This window comes from Erpetoichthys calabaricus, chromosome 8, assembly GCF_900747795.2.
Source record: "Erpetoichthys calabaricus chromosome 8, fErpCal1.3, whole genome shotgun sequence".
Classification (NCBI taxonomy): Eukaryota; Metazoa; Chordata; class Cladistia; order Polypteriformes; family Polypteridae; genus Erpetoichthys; species Erpetoichthys calabaricus.
In genome coordinates, this window is record NC_041401.2 from 91,966,708 (window position 1) to 91,994,366 (window position 27,659).

The following is a 27,659-nucleotide window of genomic DNA, read 5'->3' on the forward strand; positions in this document are numbered from 1 at the left end:
AGTGCTCGACTAATGAACGTTGGCGCCTACAACGCGCCTCTCAAACTGCGGAGTCAATAGATAAACAGCAAAGAAAGGAATGGCAGACGGCCGCTAAACAATTCCGTCAATTAGCTGACAACGCATTCTGTAATAAGTCCACTATTAGTGAACATTCATTAGGATTAATGAATATACGTCCTTTGTTCGTCATCTACACCTTTACTCTCCAATATATCTCATACATTCATCAATGTATATCGGGTTACCCAACACCGGGGGTAGGCGAGCGAAGCGAGCAGGGGGCGGAGCCCCCTTGTACAGTTACTGACAGGAAGCGATGGGGAGTGGTTGAAAGCATATGTGCAAGCGCACAGATTTAAATTGAATTGAGATTTAAAAGGGAACATGGCCACCAGCCACATGTAGTGAACATACGGTTTTATAAATCCAGTATTTTTGTACATGTGCCACTTTTTCTTTGGAACTTCAGCAAAAATTCAATGTGGAATCTAAGCAAAATTTTGTACATGTTCCATAAGGAGAAAATTATGCAATGGGATGTGTAGCTAATATCTTATGTGAAAATAGATTACATTAAAGAATTTGACTGATAACTTGTCACTGCACTGTATGTTAATAGTGACTGACTGAATAAAATCATAGTTCCTACAGTTTCATATTACTTTGAAAGCTCACATTCATGGTAAGGTTCACATTAGGTTGCAATATAAAGTACTTTCCATAGAGGGATTTTTACATTTTTTTCACATAAAGCCTTCAGTTTAAATGTGACTCAGATGCAGTAGACTCTCTCACATACACACACACACAAAGTATCTCTCTCTCAATGCATCAAATGTAAATATGACATTTGGTGTAAAAAAAAAAAAAAAAGCTTTAATATTAAAGGACTTTAAAATATCATCCTTGTTTATGATGGAACGGTAGCCAGCATATAGATAAGAACAATGCAGATTAACGTGAGGTATACTAACTAGGCACAAATTACCGGGCTATCGATATATTGTGTTTTTAATAGTTACTCCTAATGTTTTCCCTTATACTTACTCAGCTTGAATTGTCAGTTTATAACTAACATGACAGAAGTTAAAGAAAAGGTGCAATATGATAATACTTATAATGTCATTGTGCTTTCAAAGCATTTACTTTTATTTTTGTTTTTGCACCTTGGATTATGTTGCTTTGATACTGGAATTGTACAATTAGTCTCCCCAACAACTTAAAATAAATGTCTACTAATTTAGACATTTTAGTCTTGAAAGCAGCAGCACCAAATGCAATTGGATACCTTTAGAACTGCAAGTGATAGCCTAAAGTAAACAAACCAAAAAGAAAAAAGGGAAAAACAATACTGATAGATTTTCTGGCAGACAGAGTAATGTGTCATAAAAGCACAGAACAGTAACCAGTCCTTCTGAGCCACTGGTGTCCCAGAAAGAAACATCACACATAAACCAAGATATTATGACCCAAAAGGGACCAAGACATCAAATGCCCACCAATTTTTTCTTTACATTTATATAGCGCTTTTCTCACTACTCAAAGCACTCTCCACACAGGGAGGACCCGGGAAGCGAACCCACAAACTCCTTACTGCAAAGCAGCAGCACTACCACTGCACCACCTGTACCATACAGAATGGCACCATCTCAAATGGATATACACTCATCTCCTAGACACAGAAAGCACAGCATTTATCAGTGGAAAACAAGAGCAATGAAGTGAGATGAAAAAAATGCCAAAAAACTGCTAGGAAGACAACTGGGCTTTAATAAAATTAGAGCAGAACAGTTTGATGTACTAACAAACATAGCAAAATAAAAAAATTAAAAAACAAAAAAGATAAAGTAATATTGTTGCATACTGAAGTGGACAAACACTGAGGCACAGGCATTTTATATAGTCACTGAGCTGCAGTCTCTTATTCAGTACCTGCCTAATGAATATAAAAATTTGGAAAGAAAATTTTACAGCTATAACAAATGTAATTCGCCAATTTCAAAAATGCAGTTCAAATTTTAATTTCACATTATCATTGTTTACTACATAAATAGCTATCAAAATTTCACAGGTAGTGAAGGTGACAGATACCAGCTCAAAACAAAACACAGTCAACATCCTGCATTCCTATAATATCAGACAGACCTGTAGTAAGGATTGGAAATACAAAGTAAGAAGTTCCAAGATGGAGAAAACAATGCTACCAGAATTCTCCAAGTTGTGACAGAACACTAACAATTCTACTGTTAAAAAGAACATCAAATTAAAATTTTATCCTAGTCAGGGAGAAATAGAACTTTTGTGGTGAAACTTGCAATACAATGCAATACTTAATATATTTTAGTTTGTCATTTTTGAGAAAAGAAATACAACTTATCCTTAATTACTTTTTTGCAGACTAAGTAATAAATGAACAGTGACTTCCACGTTTCTCTCAAAAATCCAAGCAATTGAATAAATTGACGTTGCTAATATAAATAGTCATCAATGTAGGGTTAGGTGTTCAGTTGATTTATGTCATGATGGTATATTTCACACCCACTGCCCCGGCTCGCTCTTCTAGTTCAGTTTCACTGTGAATTTTGACTACAGTAAGAACAGCCACTAAAACAACTAGCAGGATTTTTGAGAAACTTTGGGACCAGTAGTTATTTGTACTCTGTTTAAGACTGGATTGAAAAAACAGCTTTCCCACTGAAATCATTAAGAAAATATTCTGTATTAAATGAACACATAGGGCTGCAACACCACTACAAATGCAGCACTTTTGACGATTTCTGTTCATGTGTAAAACTTACTTAATGCAAGGTAATTAATCACCTATTTATTTTAAACTAAACTGCCTTCTGCTAAGAATAAAAAAATAAATTTAATGTTCTTCAAGTCCTGAATACAGTGCTCAAAACTTTTTCCAGCATTGCTATGTCCTTTTAATAGCATGGAGACCACAACCACACACAAACAAGTGCATTATAAAGCTTGGGCACAACCTCTTTGGACTTGTACCCTACATATAGTGCTATACAACCTAACACTCTGTAAGCCTTCTTAATGGCTTCTCAACACAGTGTCCGTTGATAGTACTGAGTCTATTACAATCCTAAATCCTTTTCATAAGGCATACTCTTGATTTTGTTATTGTAAAACATTAATTCCAAGCAAATTAAAAGGCCCTGAAATCCCTATACAAAAAGTAATGACAACGAGATGTACATGTTACTATAATCTTATCTGAAGCATAATTGTCTCTCTGTTAATACATTTTTCATAATACTGAAGAGTTTATACTTGCTATTCATTATGCAACCAGCTTTTCCTAATAATCAAATTAATTCAACAATCACCAAAGTGTATAAAGTATCTAGTCAGTGGCTGGACAAAATTAATACTGAATGTCTTACTGCAGTGCAAACTACACAACAGAGCTCAAGTAGAGGTGGGTGGTATGACCAAAATTCTATATCACGGTATTTTTCTAAATTCTGCCGATTTCATGGTATTAGACGGTATTTTTTTCCCCATGCATGAGTGGATGTTTACTGCAGTAATTGTAGTGGAAAATGTGGTTGACTGGCTAAGAATAACCTATTAGACTGTTATGAGAATTGTACATCGTACAAAAAGACATTTTAATGTGCACACAAGTATTAATCCAGGTTTGCATGGCCCCATAAAGTGATAGTTTTCAAGGGGGTGGCACTAAAGAGAAGGAATCACATTGCATGACAGATGCAGTCAAAATATAGAACCTTTAATTGAACAAATTTTGCAAAAGCTTAAACTATGATTTTGACAACATATTTTCAACCATCCAAAGAGGCATTTAGACTTAGTAAAATATCCAGAGGTGTTTGTCAAAAGTTGGATTGCACTGAACAAGTCTTAGAAAAGGAATAAATAGTAAATATTTTTTGTAAACCAACTACACTTTCTGTTAATGTTAACAATCTCTGTCCACTGACACGTTAAAGTGACTTTTTAAACAATTTTACCATCATTAAACTGCATAATATTTAAACTAATAAATAATAACAATAAAATACATAATAGTATTACTGATAGTTGCACCATTACGTCAAGGCTTCAAGCCCAGGTGCATTACACAGTATTCACCAAATTAAAATAAAATAAAACAAGTGCAATCTTGGTGATGACAATGTCATGACATCTTACCAACTGTACCATCATTTAGGCAAACTGCATTAATATGGACCTTGCTTAAAGCTAAGCTATATACATAAATAATAAAAACTGCAACTTGCATTTATAATGCTGTTTGTGGTATAGCTCTATGGAAGCGCATTAGGGCCACTGTGAAGAAAAAAAAATATGGACACGGAAGAAAAAAACAAACTATATGTTGAGAATAAATTCGACATGTTGACTATGTCAAGATTAAAGTCGACATTTCCACTTTATTCTCAGTTTATTTTAGAATTAAAGTAGAATGTTGTAAACTAAACTTCATCCTAAAATCAATGTTTAATTTACTAGATTTTCTCAAACCCCGTCACAATTTAATGCAGCACATCAAATACTTTGTATTAAGTGTTCCCCGACCCAGTCGTTAATCACTACGCTTCTTAAACTGACTTCCTCCGCACTAAGAGCAGGCGCCTGCAGCAATCACCGCACAGAATCCATTCACTTCATGATATTCCTGCTCTCTACCAAAACCACACGATAATTACCAATCACCACACGATAAACGTCTTTGTGAAATTAAAACTAGTTATTAACTTAGCCGACGGAGTGTTCAGAACTTTAAAAATATCTTTGTTATACATGTTTAATTATGCCATCCATTCAGAGTTGCACCCATCTCTGAACGAGTCGATAGCACATCGCAGAATGAATACAAGCAAAACATACACTAGCAAGTACAAAAACAAGTACAACTTGGCTTGCAGTATTATCCAGTAGTATAGGAAACAGTATTTACACATCTGACCTTTTAAAATTAAAGTATCTCCAGGCGACGGATGTGACTCCTTTTTTTCGGCAAAAGTTCTTCTGTTCATCACATGTTCAACTTTACTTTTAGTCCAGTTGCAGAATGCTCTCTGTCCATTTTCACCGCGCAGAATACCTATGCTACCGCCCACTATTTGGTGGTGTAGCAGTGAAAAAGAGCCCTAGTGCAACAAATCTGTGTTTAGCGGTGTAGCAGTGAAAAAGGTCCCCACTCAAACAGTTTCCTGCTGCGCCACGTTCCAAACGTCGCTTAGGCAATTTAAACCGGTGTTGCTTTATAAGAAAAATCCATATCATAAAAAAAATAAAAAACGGTTTTCGGTATGAACCGGTATACCGCCCAGCACTAAGCTCACGCATTACAAATTATGAGAGATATCATAATTAGTGGCACCAACTGCATCTTTTTACTGACGATTAATGATTACATGCATGTTGATCACAATAATCCATAATCCTTTAACAGCTCTATTTGGAGTAACACCCAAGGGAAAATTATTATTTAATAAACTATTGTGATAACCTATACTACTCTGCCAGCAAGTGGTCTTACCTGTTTCAGCTACAGTATAAGAATTCCAACACATACACCTTTTAATTAAGGAAAATTGTTTTACTTTATAAGAAATAATTTTTCAAAAGTTGGAATCTGACAAGCAGTTATCAAACCTGTGCTCAGTTAATTGGAAGATGTTGTACAATTGCTTCTTGCTTGGATATTTCAGCATCTGAGTGATTCTCTTAATCTTTTTCTTGCTCTAAAAAAATCTGCTCAGAATAAAATATTACAATGTCTTATTGAACTCTAATATCTGTATTGTAAAGAGTTCTATTTAGTTCTAACAATTTTTTTTTTTCAAGAGAATTAGGATTTTCTAATTAAAAAGAAATTCTTGCAATCCAATCTCAAAATTCTAGCTTCAATGATGGCAAATAAAAGTGAACCTACTCTCCCTTTATATTATAGTCTTATTAATAAAATGGTAAAACTGGTTTAAATGTTTCAAAACGGCAGAAATGTTTTAATTAAACTGACATAAAAAAAAAAAAACACTACAGCGAGTTCGTTTTTAAGTTAGGGAGACTATGGGATAACAATGAAAACAAATGTGTTTACTACAGGCAAATTAACCAAAATAAGATTAAAATTAAATACTGTAGAATTAAACTCAAGAACAAAGTTATGTAGACACACATAAAATATCAATAGCTACCTTAATCTAGTGAAGCTGGATCTGTCATTTTCAGCTGATAATGTCTTTTTTGTTCATCAAGTTCCTTTATTACATTATTTTCTGTCTGAACAGGCTGCAAGAGATTTTTAAAACCAATCACTTTTCTGCCTTAACACTAATAAAGCTAATTAATATTTTTTTTCCATTGAGAACACTTGTATACTCAGCTTCTGGTACAAACAGCTGCCTTTCAGAATTGGCCACAAAATAAGTTACTGCAAATTTGTGATGAATCTTGTGCAAAGGCCTTAAAAGTGTACTAATTTGTCAAAAATCTCTTATTTAATATGCATACCTTGCTTTGTTAGTATAAATCTCTAAATAAATCTATTGTTACAAAAACACAAGGACTATGTAGAGTGGCACATTGCAGAGGTTGCTAGTAAGCTTCAGAGTCCTAGGTTTTAATCTGTCAGCACCTGTGGGGAATCTTCATGTGTCCATTTTTACCTCTAGGTATTCTGGTTGTTTCCTTCTCACATCATAAAAACAAGAAGGCAAGAATAACTGATAGAAAGCAAACAGGACATTTAGTATGAACATTTTTGTGTTAATGTGAACATTTGCCGTGAACTGACAATGCACCTAAGGTTAATTAGCACCCTGCACCTAATGGTGCCAAAACAGGGACTGGTGTCCCACAAATATTATGAGAACAAGAAGGTTAGAAAATAGATGGATGGACATTAGTCCACTACAAAAAAAAGTTATATCTTTAAGCAACATAACATACTCGGGTGTATGAAGTACTAATGAAACTGGAACATTTTTCTTGACACAGTAACTAGCTTCAAAATGCTTTACAAGCTTCAAAAATAAAATTAGTTTTATGTAACTGAGGTGAACCAAAATAAAAACAGAGCAAGAAAAAATAAGTAACTTTAAAGGGACTAAATTAAAAGAACAAATGCAGCAACAGTAATTAAAAAAGACCCTATGTGAAAAGAGACTCTAATATGAAATGTGACTTGCTTTTAGGGTTGCAATGAAATTCCATATCATCCAACAATCTGACATTTTACATTCATATTGATAATTTTGTTCTATATGCATATAGCTGGATTTTAGGCTTTATATTTATTTTTAAAACAAAAAGAGCATGACCTTATAAATATGTTTAGGCGGTTTAGTAACAACAGATGCAATTCTGATTCTGCAAGGATTGCTGGGAAACTAAAAAAAATATTGTTACGACACTAGAGTACGCTGCCATGTGCATTCGAAAGCAAGAGAATATCTTATGTCCAACAAATTGCATCTGTACCTGTTTGGCATTATTTCACTTTTTATTTGGTTTTTAAACTGAAAGAATACAGTGAGGCTGCTGATCCCAGTACTTCCATTCGTCAACCATGCAAAAAAGCAGAGTTGAGAAAAACAATACAACAGACTTACTAACAGCTGATGACCTTACAGCATGCACAGTAAAGTTCAACAGCATATCAGCACAAAGATTTAAAGTACAGAGGATCCCTCTACCTCACATGGTGTGCCAGAGAGAGCTTCAATTTACAAATCATCTAAATACAAATGCTTGCACCAATGCCGTTATCTGCTTTTAAACTCAAGGTATGCCTCTATTTTACTTAGCAGAAAAGGCCTCACTGAAAGACATGATCCATTGATTTAACCCTCAGTAAGAACTGCTTGATCAAAAAATTAAAGCATTCCCTGAAATGTACATTAAAGAAGAGGTACAGCTTTCTCTGTAGAGCACAAAGTTTGAAGCACTTATCACAGATACGTCTGTTTAAGTCAGACTCCATGGGTGATTAACCAATAAATTTTGATGAGCTTAAAGCAGAACTTTATTTATTAATTTGTGTTGGTATACTTTATATGCATCTTTATTTTTCTTTCCACCTTAATTATAGCTTGGCACACTATAATATGCTTAGCCATGCATACTGTTCTTAAAGGCAACAGCTCATGCTTTAATAAAAATTTTAAAAAAATTATACTTTGTCTTGAATAATTTTAGCTTAAGTGCTGTACAACAGTTACAATATGAAGGGCTTTTTCCTTAGTCTGTTGGTTTAAGATACAGTATATCATTAATGTGACTGTCCAGAAAAATGGAAGCTGACTTGTTTTTCTAAACAAGCTCTCCATGTGGAAAGCACGTAATGCCAAAATTGTTTCTGAACACATTTTATAATATATAGATACACAGATACATATGCATATAAAATCCAAGATTTAATTTTTTTTATTTTGATATGGATCCCTTTTTTAAAAGGCAATTATGGAAAGGGGGTGGTGGTATTATTGGTTATAATTGGTTCTTTTTCTAACGTTCCTAGTTCCTAGAAAGTTTGTGTTTATTGTACTTAACAAAAAATTTAGATCACAAAAAATGCAAAGTTGAGTGACTCACTCACTCATTAATAAAAGCACTTTTCCCATTTTATTTAAAAACTCAAAATTTTGCAGGATTGTACATCTAGGAAAGTATATACTCACTAAAAAAAGATCATTAATGTTATTTCAATATTTATGAGTAAAAACAGAAAAACAATTTCCCAATTTCTAAAAAATGTTTTGACAATTTTGATTGAAATTTGGTAAATAGTAGAAAAAAATAAAAATAAATAATCGGTACTTCTCAATAATGTTATTATAGCAAATAGGCTATGCTAGATGGCTGCATCCTTTTCTCAGCTTAGTGCTGTGATGAAGCCAGGCAAGACAGAGTGCCAGACGGCTGTATGGGCTTGCAGACTTATACAAATGAAGGCCGCCAGCAGAGGCGATGTATGGAGTACACAAAGAGTGGTACTGGCCAATTGGGTGGACGGACAAGTGCAAGGGAGGTGTCTTAGACAGGAAAAAAGAGGTGTGGGGCATGCAGAGTTGTGAACTGAAGAAGGAAAGTTTGGCGAGGGTCCAAGTAAGTCATGGTTAGCAAGCTTAAAACTCAATTTTAGCTACTGCAGGTTTAGGCATTGCTTCAAAAGAAGCAAAAAGGAAGGAAGAGAACAGTAGAGGAGGAAATGGCATCTTCGCCTCCAAGACAAGCTAGGAGTGATGTTTTACTTGGTCAGTTTTAATGCTACAGCAGCTCCGCACTGATTATCACAGAAAAATGTGGTTTAGACAAACTGCTGAACACGGGATCACCTATGGGCCTCAAATTTAGAATAATATATATGGTAAAAGATGATGCACAAAGCACTATAATTTCCATGTTTAAAATGACTAAACCAGGGGTGCCCACACTTTTTCGGCTTGTGAGCTACTTTTAAAATGACCAGGTCGATCTACCTACTAAAAATGCTATTTTTTAATATTATATATATATATATATATATATATATATACACACACACACACATACACACACACACACACACACACACACACACACACACACACACTGAGTATACTTTATACATAAAATATATGTTGTTGTACTTTGCATAACCCTTATGGCACAATAATAATTCAATACATTTATGGTCACTACAGTATTTGGTTTTAATAATCCTCATGTGGGAAAAGGCTGACTCGCATAAATAAGTCAGAATAATGCAGTCAAGGAGGTAGCACATTTCTTCATGTCTGGGTACTTTTCCTCTGTGAGTAAGTTCCAAAACTGTCCATGAACCCCATACTTCAGCTGAATGTCATCCTGTAGTGTCAAAATCTCATCCTCCACTGTAGAAGAGTTGTAGGTGAAACAGTGTTGCAATTTTTGATGCGGGTGAATCACCCTCAACATCTTCCCTAAATGGATAGCACTTAAATGTAGCGACCGGCTCAAGTAAAGCCGAGTCTTGAAACCGTCTGTCAAAGTCTGACAGACGATTTTCAATCTGCTCTGTGTAGTGTATGCAATGAAGTTGCACATACGCCTTCCATTGCGTCTCCAGCTCTGACGCAACGTTTTGGATGTTCCCCAAATCAAGGCGCTGCAGCTTTGAGGGCAGAAGTTTGAAAGTATTAACTGAGCTAATCATATTGACCATGGTTTTGTCTTTTCCTTGCAGCTGTAAATTAAGCTCATTCAACATATTGGTCAGATCGGGAAAAAAATACTAGCAGCCATTGATCGTTAAGTTGCTTGTATTCTGCATGTTTAATGACAAGGAGAAACTCCTTTTTCTCCGTCCAGGGGTCTCGAAATCAGCAGGAATTTCTCTCTAGTCATCTGCCTCAACGAAGGCCTCTTTTACCATCCCTCCATTTTGGAAGGATTTCTTATGGTTAATGATCGAGCGACTCACCTGGAACGATGCTTCGGTGTGTCTGCCTTTGCTTTTGAATTCAGCTGAGTGAAAAATGACAGCTGTCCGATTAACTGCGATTTTAGTTCCCTCTCCTTTCTCTCTCTCAGATCACTTTTCGGAAAGGAAGTCAGTTTCATAGTTTTTATGAACAGTTCGAAAGTGCCTTTCCACATTTTCCTTCTTTGGAATAGCAATGATAGACTGACAATTCAGACAAACGCACTTCAATTGTGACATTATGAGAAAAAAAAAAATCCTCTTCCAATTCCACATCCAGCCCATACCTTTGCCCCTATCCCAACAACTTTTTTTTTTTTTTTTTTAAATCCCTTCTTTAGTCGATATAAATTGGAAGGCTAACTAGATCACTTAGATAGCCGGAGTTTCGTAGTAGCTTGCGCGTTTAATCGTGCGTGCAGAATGACCAATGTGTTAGAAGAAAAGAGATCTCAGACTGGCTGCCCTGTATGTCAATCAAGTGGCAAATGCCATAGGGAGGATATATGATAAAAGTTTAAAAAAAAATTTTTTTTGAATGCAACGTGATCTACCTGCACTACCTTTCCAATCTACTGGTTGATCGCAATCGACGTATTGGGCACCCCTGGACTAAATAAATTCAGAAAATGAACAAAATTTAGCAGCTGTCATATAAACTAATCAATTACGGTACATCTATTTACCATGATTAGAAGACATACATCACGCTGGCTATAAATTAAGAAAAAAAAAACCTCACAAATGAAAGCACAGAATTCAATTAAATTCAAGATCTATGAGAAACTGATCAGTATTCTAATTCAAAATGGAAGTTATTAGTAAGATATAATTACTGCGCATAGCTTACTGCTGTTTCAGTACTGGGCATCAGAATACATTTGTATTTATAATGCTACTACCAAAACAGGAAATCATCTACAAAAATTGGAGGAAAAGGAAAAAGAAAAAAAAGGTTGTAATCTTATCTCACAAGTAAATCAGACAGAAGCAAAAAGTTAATTTTCCACATCCAAAAAACCAAAAAAAAAAATCTCTGCGGGGTAAAAAAAAAAAAAAAAAAAAAGACAATATAGGTGAGCAAATCCATTTAAAGTACTAAAATGTTTCCTCTTGTAATTAACAAGGCATGGATCTACCTTCACATTAACCCTGCACTAATTAGATTTCTCCTTAATGCTACGTCTGCATATGTCCTCTAGCACACAAAAAACCCTATGGAGGGGAAGGCCCACACTAAACAACTATACCATATCAGCTAAGATTTATCTAGAAAGTTACAGGAAAATTCACAATCTGCAGAAAAAAAAAAACAAAAAAACAGTGAAATGGACAGTTCTAACACTTTTCCTACTACATAACCATTACCTTCTAAGAATTTTCATCTAAAAACACTTTAAAGTACATTTTGTGTTAAACTATTTTAAGTATTAAAAAAAAAAAACTTAACATTTACAGTAATTTGTCCCTTTTTCAAAAGTTTAAACTGTGCTCCATGACAAGACAGAGATGACAGTTCCGTCTCACAATTAAAAGAATGCAAACATATCTTCCTCTTCAAAGGAGTGCGCGTCAGGAGCAGAGACTATCAGAAAGAGAGAGGAAAGCAAACAAATCAATAGGGCTGTTTGGCTTTTAAGTATGCGAAGCACCGCGGCACAAAGCTGTTGAAGGCGGCAGCTCACACCCCCTCCGTCAGGAGCAGACAAAGAGAGAGAGAGAGAGAGACAGAGAAAAACAAACGATCAAAAATCAATACGTGCCCTTCGAGCTTTTAAGTATGCGAAGCACCGTGCAGCATGTCGCTTCAGGAAGCAGCTGCACAGAAGGTGGCAACATGAAGATAATCTTTCAGCATTTTTAGACGAGCGTCCGTATCGTCTAGGTGTGCGAACAGCCCCCCTGCTTAATCCCCCTACGTCAGGATCAGAGAAAGTCAGCGCAAGAGAGAGAGAGAGAGAGAAAAGTAAGTTGGGTAGCTTCTCAGCCATCTGCCAATAGCGTCCCTTGTATGAAATCAACTGGGCAAACCAACTGAGGAAGCATGTACCATAAATTAAAAGACCCATTGTCCGCAGAAATCCGCGAACCAGCAAAAAATCAGCAATGTATATTTAAATATGCTTACATATAAAATCCGCGATAGAGTGAAGCCGCGAAAGGCGAAGTGTGATATAGCGAGGGACTACTGTAATACTATTCACCTTCTAATTTAAATGAATTGCTTTGAAGGAAAAAAAAAGTAAGATTTTCTCCTGCCCTAATCAAAAAAGAAAATAATATCTGATGCATTGGTTTAACAAGAGGCTCAATAAAATAGATTGTAAGACTTGCTTTGAACACAGAAACACAGATCTATGCTACTTCCGAGAATGGCATCCAATAACAAATGTTTGGTGTTATCTGATCAGAAAACCCAAATTATACTAATAATTTACAGTTCAACTGTTACAGAGAATTTTATACAGTACCCTCTGGTTCTGTATCTACATATCTACATCTCCAGACATATACTGGAGATAATGTCAAAACAGGTCTATTTATGAAAATATCCATATTACTAACTGAGAATGCTAAACCGGATGGACGCAGGGACATCCGGCCATGGGCCGTGGCCACAAAAGACGTACTGCGCAGGCGCCCCACAAACCCCCCCCCCCCCCCTCCAAGCAACGGAAACCGTCCGGATGGAATGCAACATAAACGCACGAAGCCATTGCACACGAAACGGGACACACACAAAGAAGAGGATTGAGACCCACGACACCCAAAGCCCCCCTCCAGTAACTGAAATAAGAAATGAGGCCACGCGCCCCTAGGACACCAAAAACAAAGGAGTCTCACGCAGGCACACATAGCACACGAAACGGTTCGCACACAAAAAGGACGATTCAGCCCCACGACACACAAACACACCCTCCACTAACAGAAATAAAAACTCAGGCAACAAGCCCCCAGCACACAAAAAAAAACAAGCCGTGAGCACCAGACAAAGCCCATTGGACACGAAACGGGACAGACTACGGACATAGCACGCGAAACGTACACAAAAAGGACGATTCAGACCCACGACCACACTAATGATTGCGCCAGTTAGCTGACAGCACGTTCAATAATAAGTCCACTTTTCATGAAAATTCATTGGGATTAATGAATGTCATTTGCAATCATTGTCATTCACTTAACTTCCCTGAAGAAACAAAATGACAATACAAGTAATGAATTTACACGTTGTTGTCAAAAAAGTCAAATTACACTGCCTCCTTTACATTCATATCCTGCATATCTACAGAAGCTTCTAACTAATGAAGTACCTGAAAGTAAAAACTTTATGAACTGCATTACATCCTACAATAGTTCATTTGATTTTGCATCTACCGGAGTAAATATCAGGTCACCAAAAGGCAATGACCCATACTGCTTTCGCATATGTGGACAAATATTACATCGCATTGGAACAGTGCACCCTGAAACAAATCAAGAACGCAAATATGCACAAATCACGTCTGCACCTACAAAGCGCTTCTGAAACCGCAGAAGAAAAAATGTCTCGGCTCCAAAAACACATGTCACTCCTTATTCCAAATACCGGTCCCAATCACAGAAACATCGGTATCCACTATGACAATGCACAGTAACAATGCACGTGACATCCGTCTTGCCACACTATTAATTATAGATGAATGTACAATGGCATCCAGTCACTTACTCAACACCATTGATAAACTTCTACAAACGTTGATGAATAATAATATTCCCTTTGCGGGAAAGGTACTTTTATTAGGAGGAGATTTTAGACAGTGCTTAACTATTACTCCACTTACAATGCGCTCAGCTATTGTTCAGTCCACCTTAAAATACGCGGACAATTGGCATTGCGTTAATGAATAATAATATTCCCTTTGGAGGAAAGGTACTTTTATTAGGAGTAGATTTTAGACAGTGCTTACCTATTGCTCCATATGCCATGCGCTCAGCTATTATTCAGTCCACCTTAAAATACGCGACGACGTCATATAAACAACACAAGACCGAACTACAATACATATACAGGCGCGAGACCTGATTGGTGATGATACGAAGAAACGAACAGTCCGCATATTAACAGTGAGTTCGATCCTACTTATTACTTATCCATATTCCTAACGATAAAGATCAAACAAGTCATCAATTCACGATCACGGATACAAAACTAGACGGCTCGAGTAACGGGACCACAAACACGAACCCGCATCAAAAAAAAAAATTCACCTCCGCGCGCTTCTAAAACCGCGGAACAAAAAATGTTACGCGAACAATTGGCATTGCTTTCTAAAGATACACTTGGTACAAAACAAGCGATTTCCAGATCCCGAATATAACAATTGGTTATTACAACTAGAACATTGTACACTCACCAATACAAATGGACTTCACCCAGATATTATTACAATTCCTCAACCCTTCATCTGCGACGACTTACTTACGGAGATATTTGGAACAGCGGTCTCATTAGACCAAATGCCCCTTTTAACACAACGAAGTATATTATGTCCAAAAAATATTACTGTTCATCACATTAATAACCAAGTCATTTCATTACTTCCTGGAGAGTCACACCTCTTTCTAAGCTCTGAAAAAGTTGACTCTGATGACGACAATGACCATCTTAATTTCCCCTTAGCATATTTGAACAGTATTAACCCAGCCGGATTACCACAATACAGTCTTAGCCTTAAAAACGGAACAACACTCATGCTATTAAGAAACCTTAACACTAAACAGGGTTTATGCAATGGTACACGTTTAGTCGTCTACACCATAACACACAATGTTATTCAAGCAACAGTTCTTACAGGATCACATGCTAACAATACTGTTCTAATTCCTAAAATTGACCTTACAAGTTCTGACCTGGAATTACCTTTTACACTTAAACGGAAACAATTCCCCATTAAACCTGCCTTTGCCATGACCATTAACAAATCACAACGACAAACCATGCACAAGGTTGCCATCTACCTATCTGAGCCCGTTTTTGTACATGGACAACTTTATGTGGCCTTCTCACAACTTCGACGTTCATCTGACGTTAAAGTTAAGGTCATAAATGCTCCATGCCAAGGAAAACTCATTCGAGGACAAGACACCATCTTTACTACTAATGTTGTTTACAAAGAAATTTTCAAATAAACCTTTACACTGTGGCAAACACTTTATTGTTTGCTTCCTATCTGCGTCATCTACACCTTCACACTATGCTATATCTCATTCATACATCACGCTCTTTGTAATTTCCCAACACCAGGGGTTGGCGAGCGAAGCCCCCTAGTACATCAATATTTAACAAAAAAAAAAAGATTAAATGAACAAAGTAAATGAATACACCCATTACCTAGTCCTCAGCAACAAATGACAAGAAAAACTATTCATACTGTGCATGCCAAAAAATGATATTGTTCATAATCCACTGTCTAAAATAGTCAAAAGCCATTATTTTAATGCAGTGAACTTACAGATTTAAAAAGTACTGATTTGAGTGGATAGCAGTTCATTCAGTTTCAATTATTTTTTTTTGTGTGTGTGTGTATGTATTTATTATATATATATATATATATATATATATATATATATATATATATATATATACACACACACACACACACCTTTGAGTAACAGGGGGAAAAAAGTAACCTCCCAAAAAACGCCTAATCCATGTCACTAAACAGCAGCTCTTCATAATACAAAGCACAAGCTACCTTACTGTGTAGCAGCTGAGACTAGGCACTCATTGGTGGGAGCAACTGTCCTACCAGAGTTATAAAAGGAAGACCTCAACATGCCTTTCCTTAACAGTGCTGCTACTGGAATGCAAGGCTGGTCTCACAATATGAGGCTGCTCTAAGAGCTTGGGACTGGATCATGGCTTAGATAGACTGCTCATGAAGAATACAGAAATGAGAGGTGAAATATAGATAAAATGTATTTTGATCAGGTCTAAAGTTAAGGCTGGATAAGTCGGCCATACAAAAATCAAATCAAATGTTAATGTTTCAGAAAAATACATAAACACGTAAACCAATAGTAATTTCAAAGCTTATCACACAACAGATAAAAACCTGTGTTTATCTTCCCCATTTCCAACCAAAGCTAGTATTGTTGAGATTTTTAACATGCACAATTAAATGGCAACATGCACCACTTTCCTCATCTCAGTCACTAAGACAACATGCTACGATAAAACTTGAGTCTTTCCTTGCAAAAAGCTGCAAGATAGGAGGGCACTGTAAAAATGCACTCTCAATTAAATTAAATGGGTATATGAATTGATTGTTAAAAAAAAAAAAAAAAAAAAAAAAAGCACATACATAATATACACACATACATACAGGTGCTGGTCATAAAATTAGAATATCATGACAAAGTTGATTTCAGTAATTCCATTCAAAAAGTGAAACTTGTATATTAGATTCATTCATTACACACAGATTGATGTATTTCAAATGTTTATTTCTTTTAATGTTGATGATTAGAACTGACAACTAATGAAAGTTCCAAATTCAGTATCTCGGAAAATTAGAATATTGTGAAAAGGTTCAATATTGAAGACATCTGGTGCCACACACTAATCAGCTAATTAACTCAAAACACCTGCAAAAGCCTTTAAATGGTCTCTCAGTCTAGTTCTGTAGGCTACACAATCATGGGGAAGACTGCTGACTTGACAGTTGTCCAAAAGACGACCATTGACACCTTGCACAAGGAGGGCAAGACACAAAAGTTCATTGCTAAAGAGGCTGGCTGTTCACAGAGCTCTGTGTCCAAGCACATTAATAGAGAGGCGAAGGGAAGGACAAGATGTGGTAGAAAAAAGTGTGCAAGCAATAGGAATAACCGCACCCTGGAGAGGATTGTGAAACAAAACCCATTCAAAAATGTGGGGGAGATTCACAAAGAGTGGACTGCAGCTGGAGTCAGTGCTTCAAGAACCACCACGCACAGACGTATGCAAGACATGGGTTTCAGCTGTCGCATTCCTTGTGTCAAGCCACTCTTGAACAAGAGACAGCGTCAGAAGCGTCTCGCCTGGGCTAAAGACAAAAAGGACTGGACTGCTGCCGAGTGGTCCAAAGTTATGTTCTCTGATGAAAGTAAATTTTCCATTTCCTTTGGAAATCAAGGTCCCAGAGTCTGGAGGAAGAGAGGAGAGGCACAGAATCCATGTTGCGTGAGGTCCAGTGTAAAGTTTCCACAGTCAGTGATGGTTTGGGGTGCCATGTCAAATGCTGGTGTTGGTCCATTGTGTTTTCTGAGGTCCAAGGTCAACGCAGCCGTCTACCAGGAAGTTTTAGAGCACTTCATGCTTCCTGCTGCTGACGAACTTTATGGAGATGCAGATTTCATTTTCCAACAGGACCTGGTACCTGCACACAGTGCCAAAGCTACCAGTACCTGGTTTAAGGACCATGGTATCCCTGTTCTTGATTGGCCAGCAAACTCGCCTGCCCTTAACCCCATAGAAAATCTATGGGGTATTGTGAAGAGGAAGATGCAACATGCCAGACCCAACAATTCAGAAGAGCTGAAGGCCACTATCAGAGCAACATGGGCTCTCATAACACCTGCGCAGTGCCACAGACTGATCGACTCCATGCCACACCGCATTGCTGCAGTAATCCAGGCCAAAGGAGCCCCAACTAAATATTGAATGCTGTACATGCTCATACTTTTCATGTTTATACCTTTCAGTTGGCCAACATTTCTAAAAATCCTTTTTTTGCATTGGTCTTAATTGATATTCTAATTTTCTGAGATACTGAATTTGGGACTTTCATTAGTTGTCAGTTCTAATCATCAACATTAAAAGAAATAAACATTTGAAATACATCAGTCTGTGTGTAATGAATGAATCTAATATACAAGTTTCACTTTTTGAATGGAATTACTGAAATAAATCAACTTTGTCATGATATTGTAATTTTATGACAAGCACCTGTACATACATTATATATATAATATTACAATACAATATTCAACGTGAGCTCTTCTACTCTGAAAAAAATCCATGAAACTAATTTTAAAGAGATTTTTCTTAGTTTCAATACACAAAAGACACTAAAACAGTAAAAACAACTTTCATTTCATCTAAGCACAATAAATATGGTAATGATCATGAACAGATAAAGCCAAAACAAAGCACCAATAACCTTTCAAAAATCCAACTACTTTCTGAAGACTTCTCCCACCACAGGGTCAAGGACAGGTAGAGCTCACTCTGGAACGACACTGTAGTACGAGCATGCAAAACACACTTGCTGATACATTTACCTCAGGTTACAAAATACTAATGTTTCAAGTACTAGAAAGCTAAATGTGTTCTTAAAATAAATTGACATGTGCTTTAGCAACCTCCTCTGTCATCATCTCTTGGTAGAGTTTGCTTAATATCCATAATTAAATAATTGAAAAATGAAAGCTAATCAAAGAGACTATGATGAGGCTCTCACACTCTATAATCAAAGCTGCTAAAATGAAAAGATTGTTGCATGGGCATGTGTAACGTTAGTTTTACTGTGTAATGCATTAATGACACAAAGGCATGTTATCATGTGAATTTAATTTTGCCGCTCTCAATCTCAATAATTAGCCAAGACTGATTAAACATACTTTTCCAAAAATGATGTGATAGCATAATATAACAAAGAAAAAAGAACAAATTCAAATTGCAAAATAATAAAGCAATGCAACTACTAAACAATGCCGGTCCACAAAGACAACACCGGCAGGCTCTAGGAAAAATAAGTGAATATGCCACAGATAACATTATAAATGCGGTCAAAGTGTAAACTAAAAACATCACATTGCTATCTAAAAAAAAAAAAAAGTGCAGTACATAGACTAGGCCACTCTTCACAACTGAATGACATACACATGAGAGCCACTGCTTCTTTTAGACATGCCCCAATAATCCACTTTCTAAATAAGCAGCAGACAGATACCTTTAAATAGAAAGTCAATATCAACTTCCTTTTAACTACTATATACTGTACTACAAGGCAGGCATATGGAGAATGCATCAACACATGTAAGGATTCAACTTACTACCAAGTGAATCTCACAAGTTATTAACCATTGGTCCTAGGGAAGGTGGAGAGTACACATTTAAAATAGACTGCCACATGCTGATTTGCACAATACAAGTCACTCTTGACAATAGTTTAAATTCCAACACTAACAAAGTATATCCTGTTTTGGGGAATTCAATAAAGCAGACTACTGCAACATTGCTTGTAGTGATAATGTGTCTTCATGATGTTTCCGATGAGCCATCTGTTGGAATGAAAAAGCACCATTTTACTAGTATGTAATTCAACAAATGGTGCACTGCAAAAGTTAAAACAATGACTTCACAAATGCTCTTCATTATTTGAATGAAATATTTGTGTCCATGTGGTGTGAAAAATGCAATTTCCATGAAATTCTGTATTAAATCCCAGCAGACTGCAACTGTCTACAACTTCTGGTGGCAAAACCTTGTGAGTTGATTTACAACTTACAACTGATAAATTGATGCAATTAAAAGGAAAACAAGACACTCACTACTCAACCAGAACAAAGATCAGTTTACAGTGTACAGCAAAGTTTGCATTATGTACCGAAAATAAAAAGATCCATTCTTATCATTGAGAAGGCCGAGATACTTCAAATTCACTTTCATAATTAAAAAAGTTGGAAAATATATAAACAGCATAATATTCTAATGCGTTCAGGGACCTAAATATATTGAAAGTTTAAGCATGTTTTTTTTTTTTTTTCAAATTTACTTTATCAAAGAGTTCTGTGTTTTTGTAACAATGAGTCACATTCAAAAATAACATTGTAATTACACATTATCAGATAACATAATAAAACACGTTTAACAGTGTTTTACAATATAATGTAGTTAAAAACGGAGTCCTGCTAGTCTTGCGGTTGCTGAAATAGTTTTCATAGGCACAAGACTAACTTTTTTCCCCTGAACTCTCAAATTAAGACTGTCATTTGCAACGGATTACAAAGGACAGCAAGTCATCGTGGCACTTTGCTGGTAAATTAGATAGTCAGTGAAATACTAAATCATTTTTATCATGTACAGAATGCCATTACCCACATTAAAGCAACAGTCTCCCAAGGAGGAGGGGAAAAAGAAAATAATCAATCGAATAGTGACAGCACGCTAGCTGAATAACTGTAAATACACAGAGTGAAACATCATATCCTTATTCACAGTGTTAAACAACATGGGTACCATAAAGTCTCACGATACACACAAAAGAATGTTTAAAAGACATCTAACCTTTGATGAGCCTGCAAAACTGCATAATGTATGCTTACCTCTGATCAATTATCCGAACAGATTAGTCAGATGTGACAGAACGCCTAAACTCCTGATTTCATAACATATGGGGTGGGGGGCATAGTATATTCCCATCCTAGGACACATGAGGTACCCTGGAACTGGCTAACCCCTAGGTCAAGGAGTGGAACCCTTCATCCTTGTTCCAGGTGATGTTTGCTTAGATTTACAACAGCAGCCATATTCTTGGAAAGTTCTTCAAGGCCCTGCTCTTAGACCAATTTAGCCAAATGTTAACCTCTTAGGAGCGCATATCAGGACCAAAAAAATCTTGCTAATGAGAATTTGTATCAAAAACCACATCATAATAAACCTTCTGAATATAAAAAAAAAACTATCACATTTTTTCAAATCAAATTGTAACTGTACATTAACAGTTTCATAAAAATCCCACTTTTTTTAAACTTGGAATGAAAGCAAAATATGTAATTTGGCCAGAGTTGTCCAGACGTTTGCAACTGCATGTGTTTAAAAACAATGATTTCATGCTCCCCTTCACAAAGCATAAATATTAATATCCACCAAAGGAGACGCCCTCTAAACATTTGATCTCTATTCACATCTACCCATTTCAAACTCTGCCACATCCAGCTGTAAGAGCTATAACAATACATTATGTTTTCCTTAAACAATTTTAGGTATAACATACTTATATCACAGAATCCTAGGGAAGTACCACAATTACTTTTTATTATAGCTTGTTTTTAAATTTGATTGGCTAAGATAGATTGCAGCTAGTTGGGAGAAGAAAAATCTAAGCCTCTATGTAAAAGTACCATATGCAAATCCTACTTGGCTTTAGCTAAGTCTCTTTCAAAGAATAAGATGGCATCTAAGACAGTTGCACAGCTTATTTAACAGGTTAGGCCTGTACATAATGTATTTAATAAAAGAAAGTAGTATGTTTTAACTGTAGAGTATGAACAACCTAACGAGCATATTGTTGGATGTAAAATAATTACAGAGGTGACAGTTAACCACTGGAAGATGAATAACCAAAGAGAGAAACAATTCTACAGTCAATTGAATACAACATTGGTAATTTAAGAGTAAAAACATCCATGAGGAAGGTTATAACATAGGTGGTTTGTAATGAAGCTGGTTCTATATTACCTGAAACACAGGAAGCATATAAACAAAACATTTATTCAGAATTATTCTATCGTTACTAAGCTTTTCCGCCGCCTACCAATTAATATAAAAAACTGCAAAAAAAGACAAATTTTTTCACCGTGTAAATAAGCAAATGTTAAAAATTGCACATTAGGCCCTATATATTATTCTCCCCAACAAAATAAATTGAACAAGTCAAATGTTATTTCTCAAAAATTAATTAGCCAAAAAATGAGTATAAACTACACCAAAAAAACAAAAACAAAAATGGCTGCATGTTTTGAGAATAAAAAAAGAAACTGGCAAAACTGACAAAACACAGCAGACAAAGTATTGTCATGGATTACAATTGAATTAGTAAGTATTGGAGGTTAATTTTGATCATATTTCATAATCAATAGATGACCCTCTTTGACTGATATATAACTTAATTGTTAAAAGACACCTTACAAATTGACAGAGAATATTAAAAAAAAAAAAGTAGAAATTTCCTATAAATGTATTTATGCATTACTATTTTAATTGACCACATTAAAAGAAGGGCTTGGTAATATATCAAATTTCCAATTTGATTCAATTTTTAAGAACAATCATTATGCAAAAGCCAATTTTGTGATGTTCAACATTTTTATTTAATTTTCAACCCCTTCTTTGAACATTAAATAAAAATTCATAAAACCACCAGCTCTCTTTTAAAGCATGACTGCATCAACTCTGCACTTTGTGGTGACCCATCATGAAAAAAATGGAGCAAGGATAAGAGGAACAAGTGTTTAGAACAGCTACGTTTAGTTGTAGTGAGGATGACAGTTCAAGCAGCACAATATTTAAAGATAAAATGTTACTTCATATGAAGAGGCCACTCGGACACAAGTGTCACCTGCAACATTGCCCTACTGCTGCCTCAGCAAAACGGATTTGATGTTTGGCTGCTTTTCCATTCATACGCTATACAGAAGGGACACATAACAGCTACAGTTAATCGTATCACAAAACACACTTTTGCCTACTTAACTCACTCCCTAAAAGTACATGTACTTTAGTGATCAAATAACTACACTGACCAATAATTCACACCAAGAGAGAGGACTATCCAGTATAAATCCCCATTCATTAAAAAGTGGGAATTAAAAACAAAAGTCTTCACAGTTTTCTTCTGTGCAAATCATTCAAAGTTTGTGCATCAGGTATTGGGGCAAACTTCATTCTGGCTCTTTTTCCAAAGCCGAAATCCCCCGTCCCCCAAAGTGAGCGACTTTTGCTTAGCAGGTGAATTGAGCTTCCTACTTTCAATAATGGATATTCAACACAAAAACATTCGTTCTGATTTAACATTTATAAGCACTGTATTGCCCTGGGTATACGGGAGATGTGGGAATGGATTCATCGTTCTGCATAAAGCTAGTGATAGTTACCCCTGAAAAAGACCATTAGTTTCTTCAGCACCTGAACTCACTTACTGCCTTTCTTGGTCATTCTTATACGCTGCACAAATCTTTTGAGGCTCCATACTTCATCCCAATGCTTGCGCAAATGTACCACCAGCCTTGCCTTACTCTGCTCACCCCTATTCCTTGAGCACATCCAAGGCTCATCTACAGCCATGAACCCAGGCTGATAGGCTTTAGCAGCAGGGACACCTGGTTGAAATACGCTTTAAGTACTCTGTCTGTGTGACCCCCTAAGCAGCTCCTGAGAGTGCGTTTTATGGCCAGCTTCTTCAAGTACCCTCAACCCACAACCTGAGAAGCATATTCCTATCCGGTCTGGAACCATTGTGCACTGTCCTGATGACTTTTAAATCTGTTAGTATTATTGGATGAAGTCAAATATACAATATGACAATACTACTTTCAGAGAAGTTAATAATAAGATAATAAAATATCAATTCAATTAAATAAAAAATCTGTGATTTTTATAATGCCACTGTTAAATAGGGCAGTTGTTACTTCAGTGTTTATTGGGATTAAAAGTTCCTCTTTCTTGGCTTCAACCCTTTTCAAGTACCTGTCTATACCATACAAACATAAGGATTTAAAACATGGTTGAACTTTTTGTATTTTGGATGGAAAATACAAGTTGCCTAGTCACAAACATACAGTTAGGTCCATAAATATTTGGACAGAGACAACTTTTTTCTAATTTTGGCTCTGTACATTACCACAATGAATTTTAAATGAAACAACTCAGATGCAGTTGAAGTGCAGACTTTCAGCTTTAATTCAGTGGGGCGAACAAAACGATTGCAAAAAAATGTGAGGCAACTAAAGCATTTTTTAACACAATCCCTTCATTTCTGGGGCCCAAAAGTAATTGGACAATTGACTCAAAGGCTATTTCATGGGCAGGTGTGGGAAAGTCCGTCGTTATGTCATTATCAATTAAGCAGATAAAAGGCCTGGAGTTGATTTGAGGTGTGGTGCTTGCATGTGTAAGATTTTGCTGTGAACAGACAACATGCGGTCAAAGGAGCTCTCCATGCGGGTGAAAGAAGCCATCTTTAAGCTGCGAAAACAGAAAAAACCCATCCGAGAAATTGCTACAATATTATGAGTGGCAAAATCTACAGTTTGGTACATCCTGAGAAAGAAAGCAAGCACAGGTGAACTCAGCAACGCAAAAAGACCTGGATGTCCGTGGAAAACAACAGTGGTGGATGATCGCAGAATCATTTCCATGGTGAAGAGAAACCCCTTCACAACAGCCAACCAAGTGAACAACACTCTCCAGGGGGTAGGCGTATCGATATCCAAGTCTACCATAAAGAGAAGACTGCATGAAAGTAAATACAGAGGGTGCACTGCAAGGTGCAAGCCACTCATAAGCCTCAAGAATAGAAAGGCTAGATTAGACTTTGCTAAAGAACATCTAAAAAAGCCAGCACAGTTCTGGAAAAAACATTCTTTGGACAGATGAAACCAAGATCAACCTCTACCAGAATGATGGCAAGAAAAAAGTATGGAGAAGGCATGGAACAGCTCATTATCCAAAGCATACCACATCATCTGTAAAACACAGTGGAGGCAGTGTGATGGCTTGGGCATGCATGGCTGCCAGTGGCACTGGGACACTAGTGTTTATTGATGATGTGACACAGGACCGAAGCAGCCGAATGAATTCTGAGGTGTTCAGAGACATACTGTCTGCTCAAATCCAGCTAAATGCAGTCAAATTGATTGGGCGGTGTTTCATGATACAGATGGACAATTACCCAAAACATACAGCCAAAGCAATCCAGGAGTTTATTAAAGCAAAGAAGTGGAAAATTCTTGAATGGCCAAGTCAGTCACCTGATCTTAACCCAATTGAGCATGCATTTCACTTGTTGAAGACTAAACTTCAGACAGAAAGGCCCACAAACAGCAACTGAAAGCCACTGCAGTAAAGGCCTGGAAGAGCATTAAAAAGCAGGATTAGAAATGAACATTTTATTTCCAGCTATTTAATTTGTCCAAGGTACTTTTGGCCCCTGAAATGAAGGGATTGTGTTAAAAAAAAAATGCTTTAGTTGCCTCACATTTTTATGCAATCGTTTTGTTCACCCCACTGAATTAAAGCTGAAAGTCTGCACTTCAACTGCATCTGAGTTGTTTCATTTAAAATTCATTGTGGTAATATACAGAACCAAAAAAAAAAAGTTCTCTCTCCAAATATTTATGGACCTAACTGTAGTATTTGCTACGCTGGTGAACATTATAATCAAATAATTATAAACAAATGCCTGCACACATCATATAAACTGTTAGACAAGAAAAAAAGCACAAATATGAAAACAATTTGGAATCACTACAAATGGTGTAAATCATAAAACAGTACAACATACAATATGCACATATATAATGATCTCTGATTAATGCACTACTGAATTAAGAGCTCTGTCTTTACATGTCTTCTTTCGTTTGTTCCCGTTAGGAGTTGCCACAGTGGATCATCTTCTTCCATATCTTTCTGTCCTCTGCATCTTGTTCTGTTACACCCCCCATCTGCATGTCCTCTCTCACCACATCCACAAACCTTCTCTTCGCCTTCCTCTTTTCCTCTTCCCAGGCAGCTCTATCCTTAACACCCATCTCCCAATATACTCAGCATCTCTCTTCTGCACATGTCCAAACCAATGCAATCTCGCCTCTCTGACTTTGTCTCCCAACCGTCCAACTTGAGCTGACCCTCTAATGTCCTCATTTCTATCCATCCTTGTCACACCCAGTGCAAATCTTAACTCTGCTACCTCTAGCTCTGTCTCCTGCTTTCTGGTCAGTGCCACCTGTCTGTCTTAAAGCTATGTCTTTACGTGTGTAAACAAATAGTACAGATTAAAAAAATGGCTACAAAAAACATGTTATTTGAGCTGTATGAGACTTATTGAGAAATGTATTACTTTAAAAAGAAAAAAAAAACTGTTCCCTTGTTAATATTTCATATTATTGTGAGAAAATACTGTATACAAGACTTGTACTCTGTATAGAAAACGCAAATACACGTCTATGTGGCTGAACTTCAATCTTTAATTGAGAATATAGTGAGAGATCAAAAATTGTATTTTACATCAAAATAATTTCAATATTAATTTAAGTCCATATCACCCAGCACTAATTACAAGTTCTCTCTTTTCATTACTAAAAAGCTAGGAATAAGAGTATATTGAATGTGCATCCTGTTAACTGTTGGAACATCACTTTAGCAGAGGTGAAATGCTGATTGCCCTGAAAGTTGATTAGCATATACAAGTAAAACTTTACACCTTCCTTTGTACATGTAACAATAATTAACCTGTATACCTTACATGCTTAATGTGTTGATTCACAGCAAGGGAATGCATAGCTCTAGACTGTTACATACAGAACATAGAGTGACTGATATACTGCAAAGGACTTTAGATGTTACAATGTTTTTTTGCTTCTTGTCCTCTAATTCCACAAGAGTCTCACTTACAATTAACTGCTACAGATTTTTGACTTCTATTTCACTTGACAATAACAAACTTGGGAGGTCTTGTACCTAGGACTTGCATCATAAAGCTTTCCTCATTCCAACACGCATTTTGTCTTGAGCTGGTAATAGATTGCTTGCATTACCAGTTATGGAACCAACATTTTTATACAAACTTTTTAAATTCAAACTGTGTTCACAAATACAGTGGTGTGAAAAACTATTTGCCCCCTTCCTGATTTCTTATTCTTTTGCATGTTTGTCACACAAAATGTTTCTGATCATCAAACACATTTAACCATTAGTCAAATATAACACAAGTAAACACAAAATGCAGTTTGTAAATGGTGGTTTTTATTATTTAGGGAGAAAAAAAAAATCCAAACCTACATGGTCCTGTGTGAAAAAGTAATTGCCCCCTGAACCTAATAACTGGTTGGGCCACCCTTAGCAGCAATAACTGCAATCAAGCGTTTGCGATAACTTGCAATGAGTCTTTTACAGCGCTCTGGAGGAATTTTGGCCCACTCATCTTTGCAAAATTGTTGTAATTCAGCTTTATTTGAGGGTTTTCTAGCATGAACTGCCTTTTTAAGGTCATGCCATAGCATCTCAATTGGATTCAGGTCAGGACTTTGACTAGGCCACTCCAAAGTCTTCATTTTGTTTTTCTTCAGCCATTCAGAGGTGGATTTGCTGGTGTGTTCTGGGTCATTGTCCTGTTGCAGCACCCAAGATCGCTTCAGCTTGAGTTGACGAACAGATGGCCGGACATTCTCCTTCAGGATTTTTTGGTAGACAGTA

At 36.4% G+C, this 27,659-nt stretch overlaps 1 protein-coding gene across 2 annotated transcripts in view; it reads right to left on the minus strand.

The window, feature by feature from the left end:
• The window catches only part of akap1b (A kinase (PRKA) anchor protein 1b), a 145,694-nt gene that overhangs the window by 98,069 nt on the left and 19,966 nt on the right, over window positions 1–27,659 (minus strand). Inside the window, exon 2 of one of the 2 annotated variants that reach the window (XM_051931225.1) lies at window positions 6,192–6,285. The exons of the other annotated variant lie outside the window; for it this stretch is intronic. The gene's annotated coding sequence lies outside the window, so the exon portion shown is untranslated. The remainder of the gene's footprint in view (window positions 1–6,191; window positions 6,286–27,659) is intronic. 2 annotated transcript variants of the gene reach the window in all.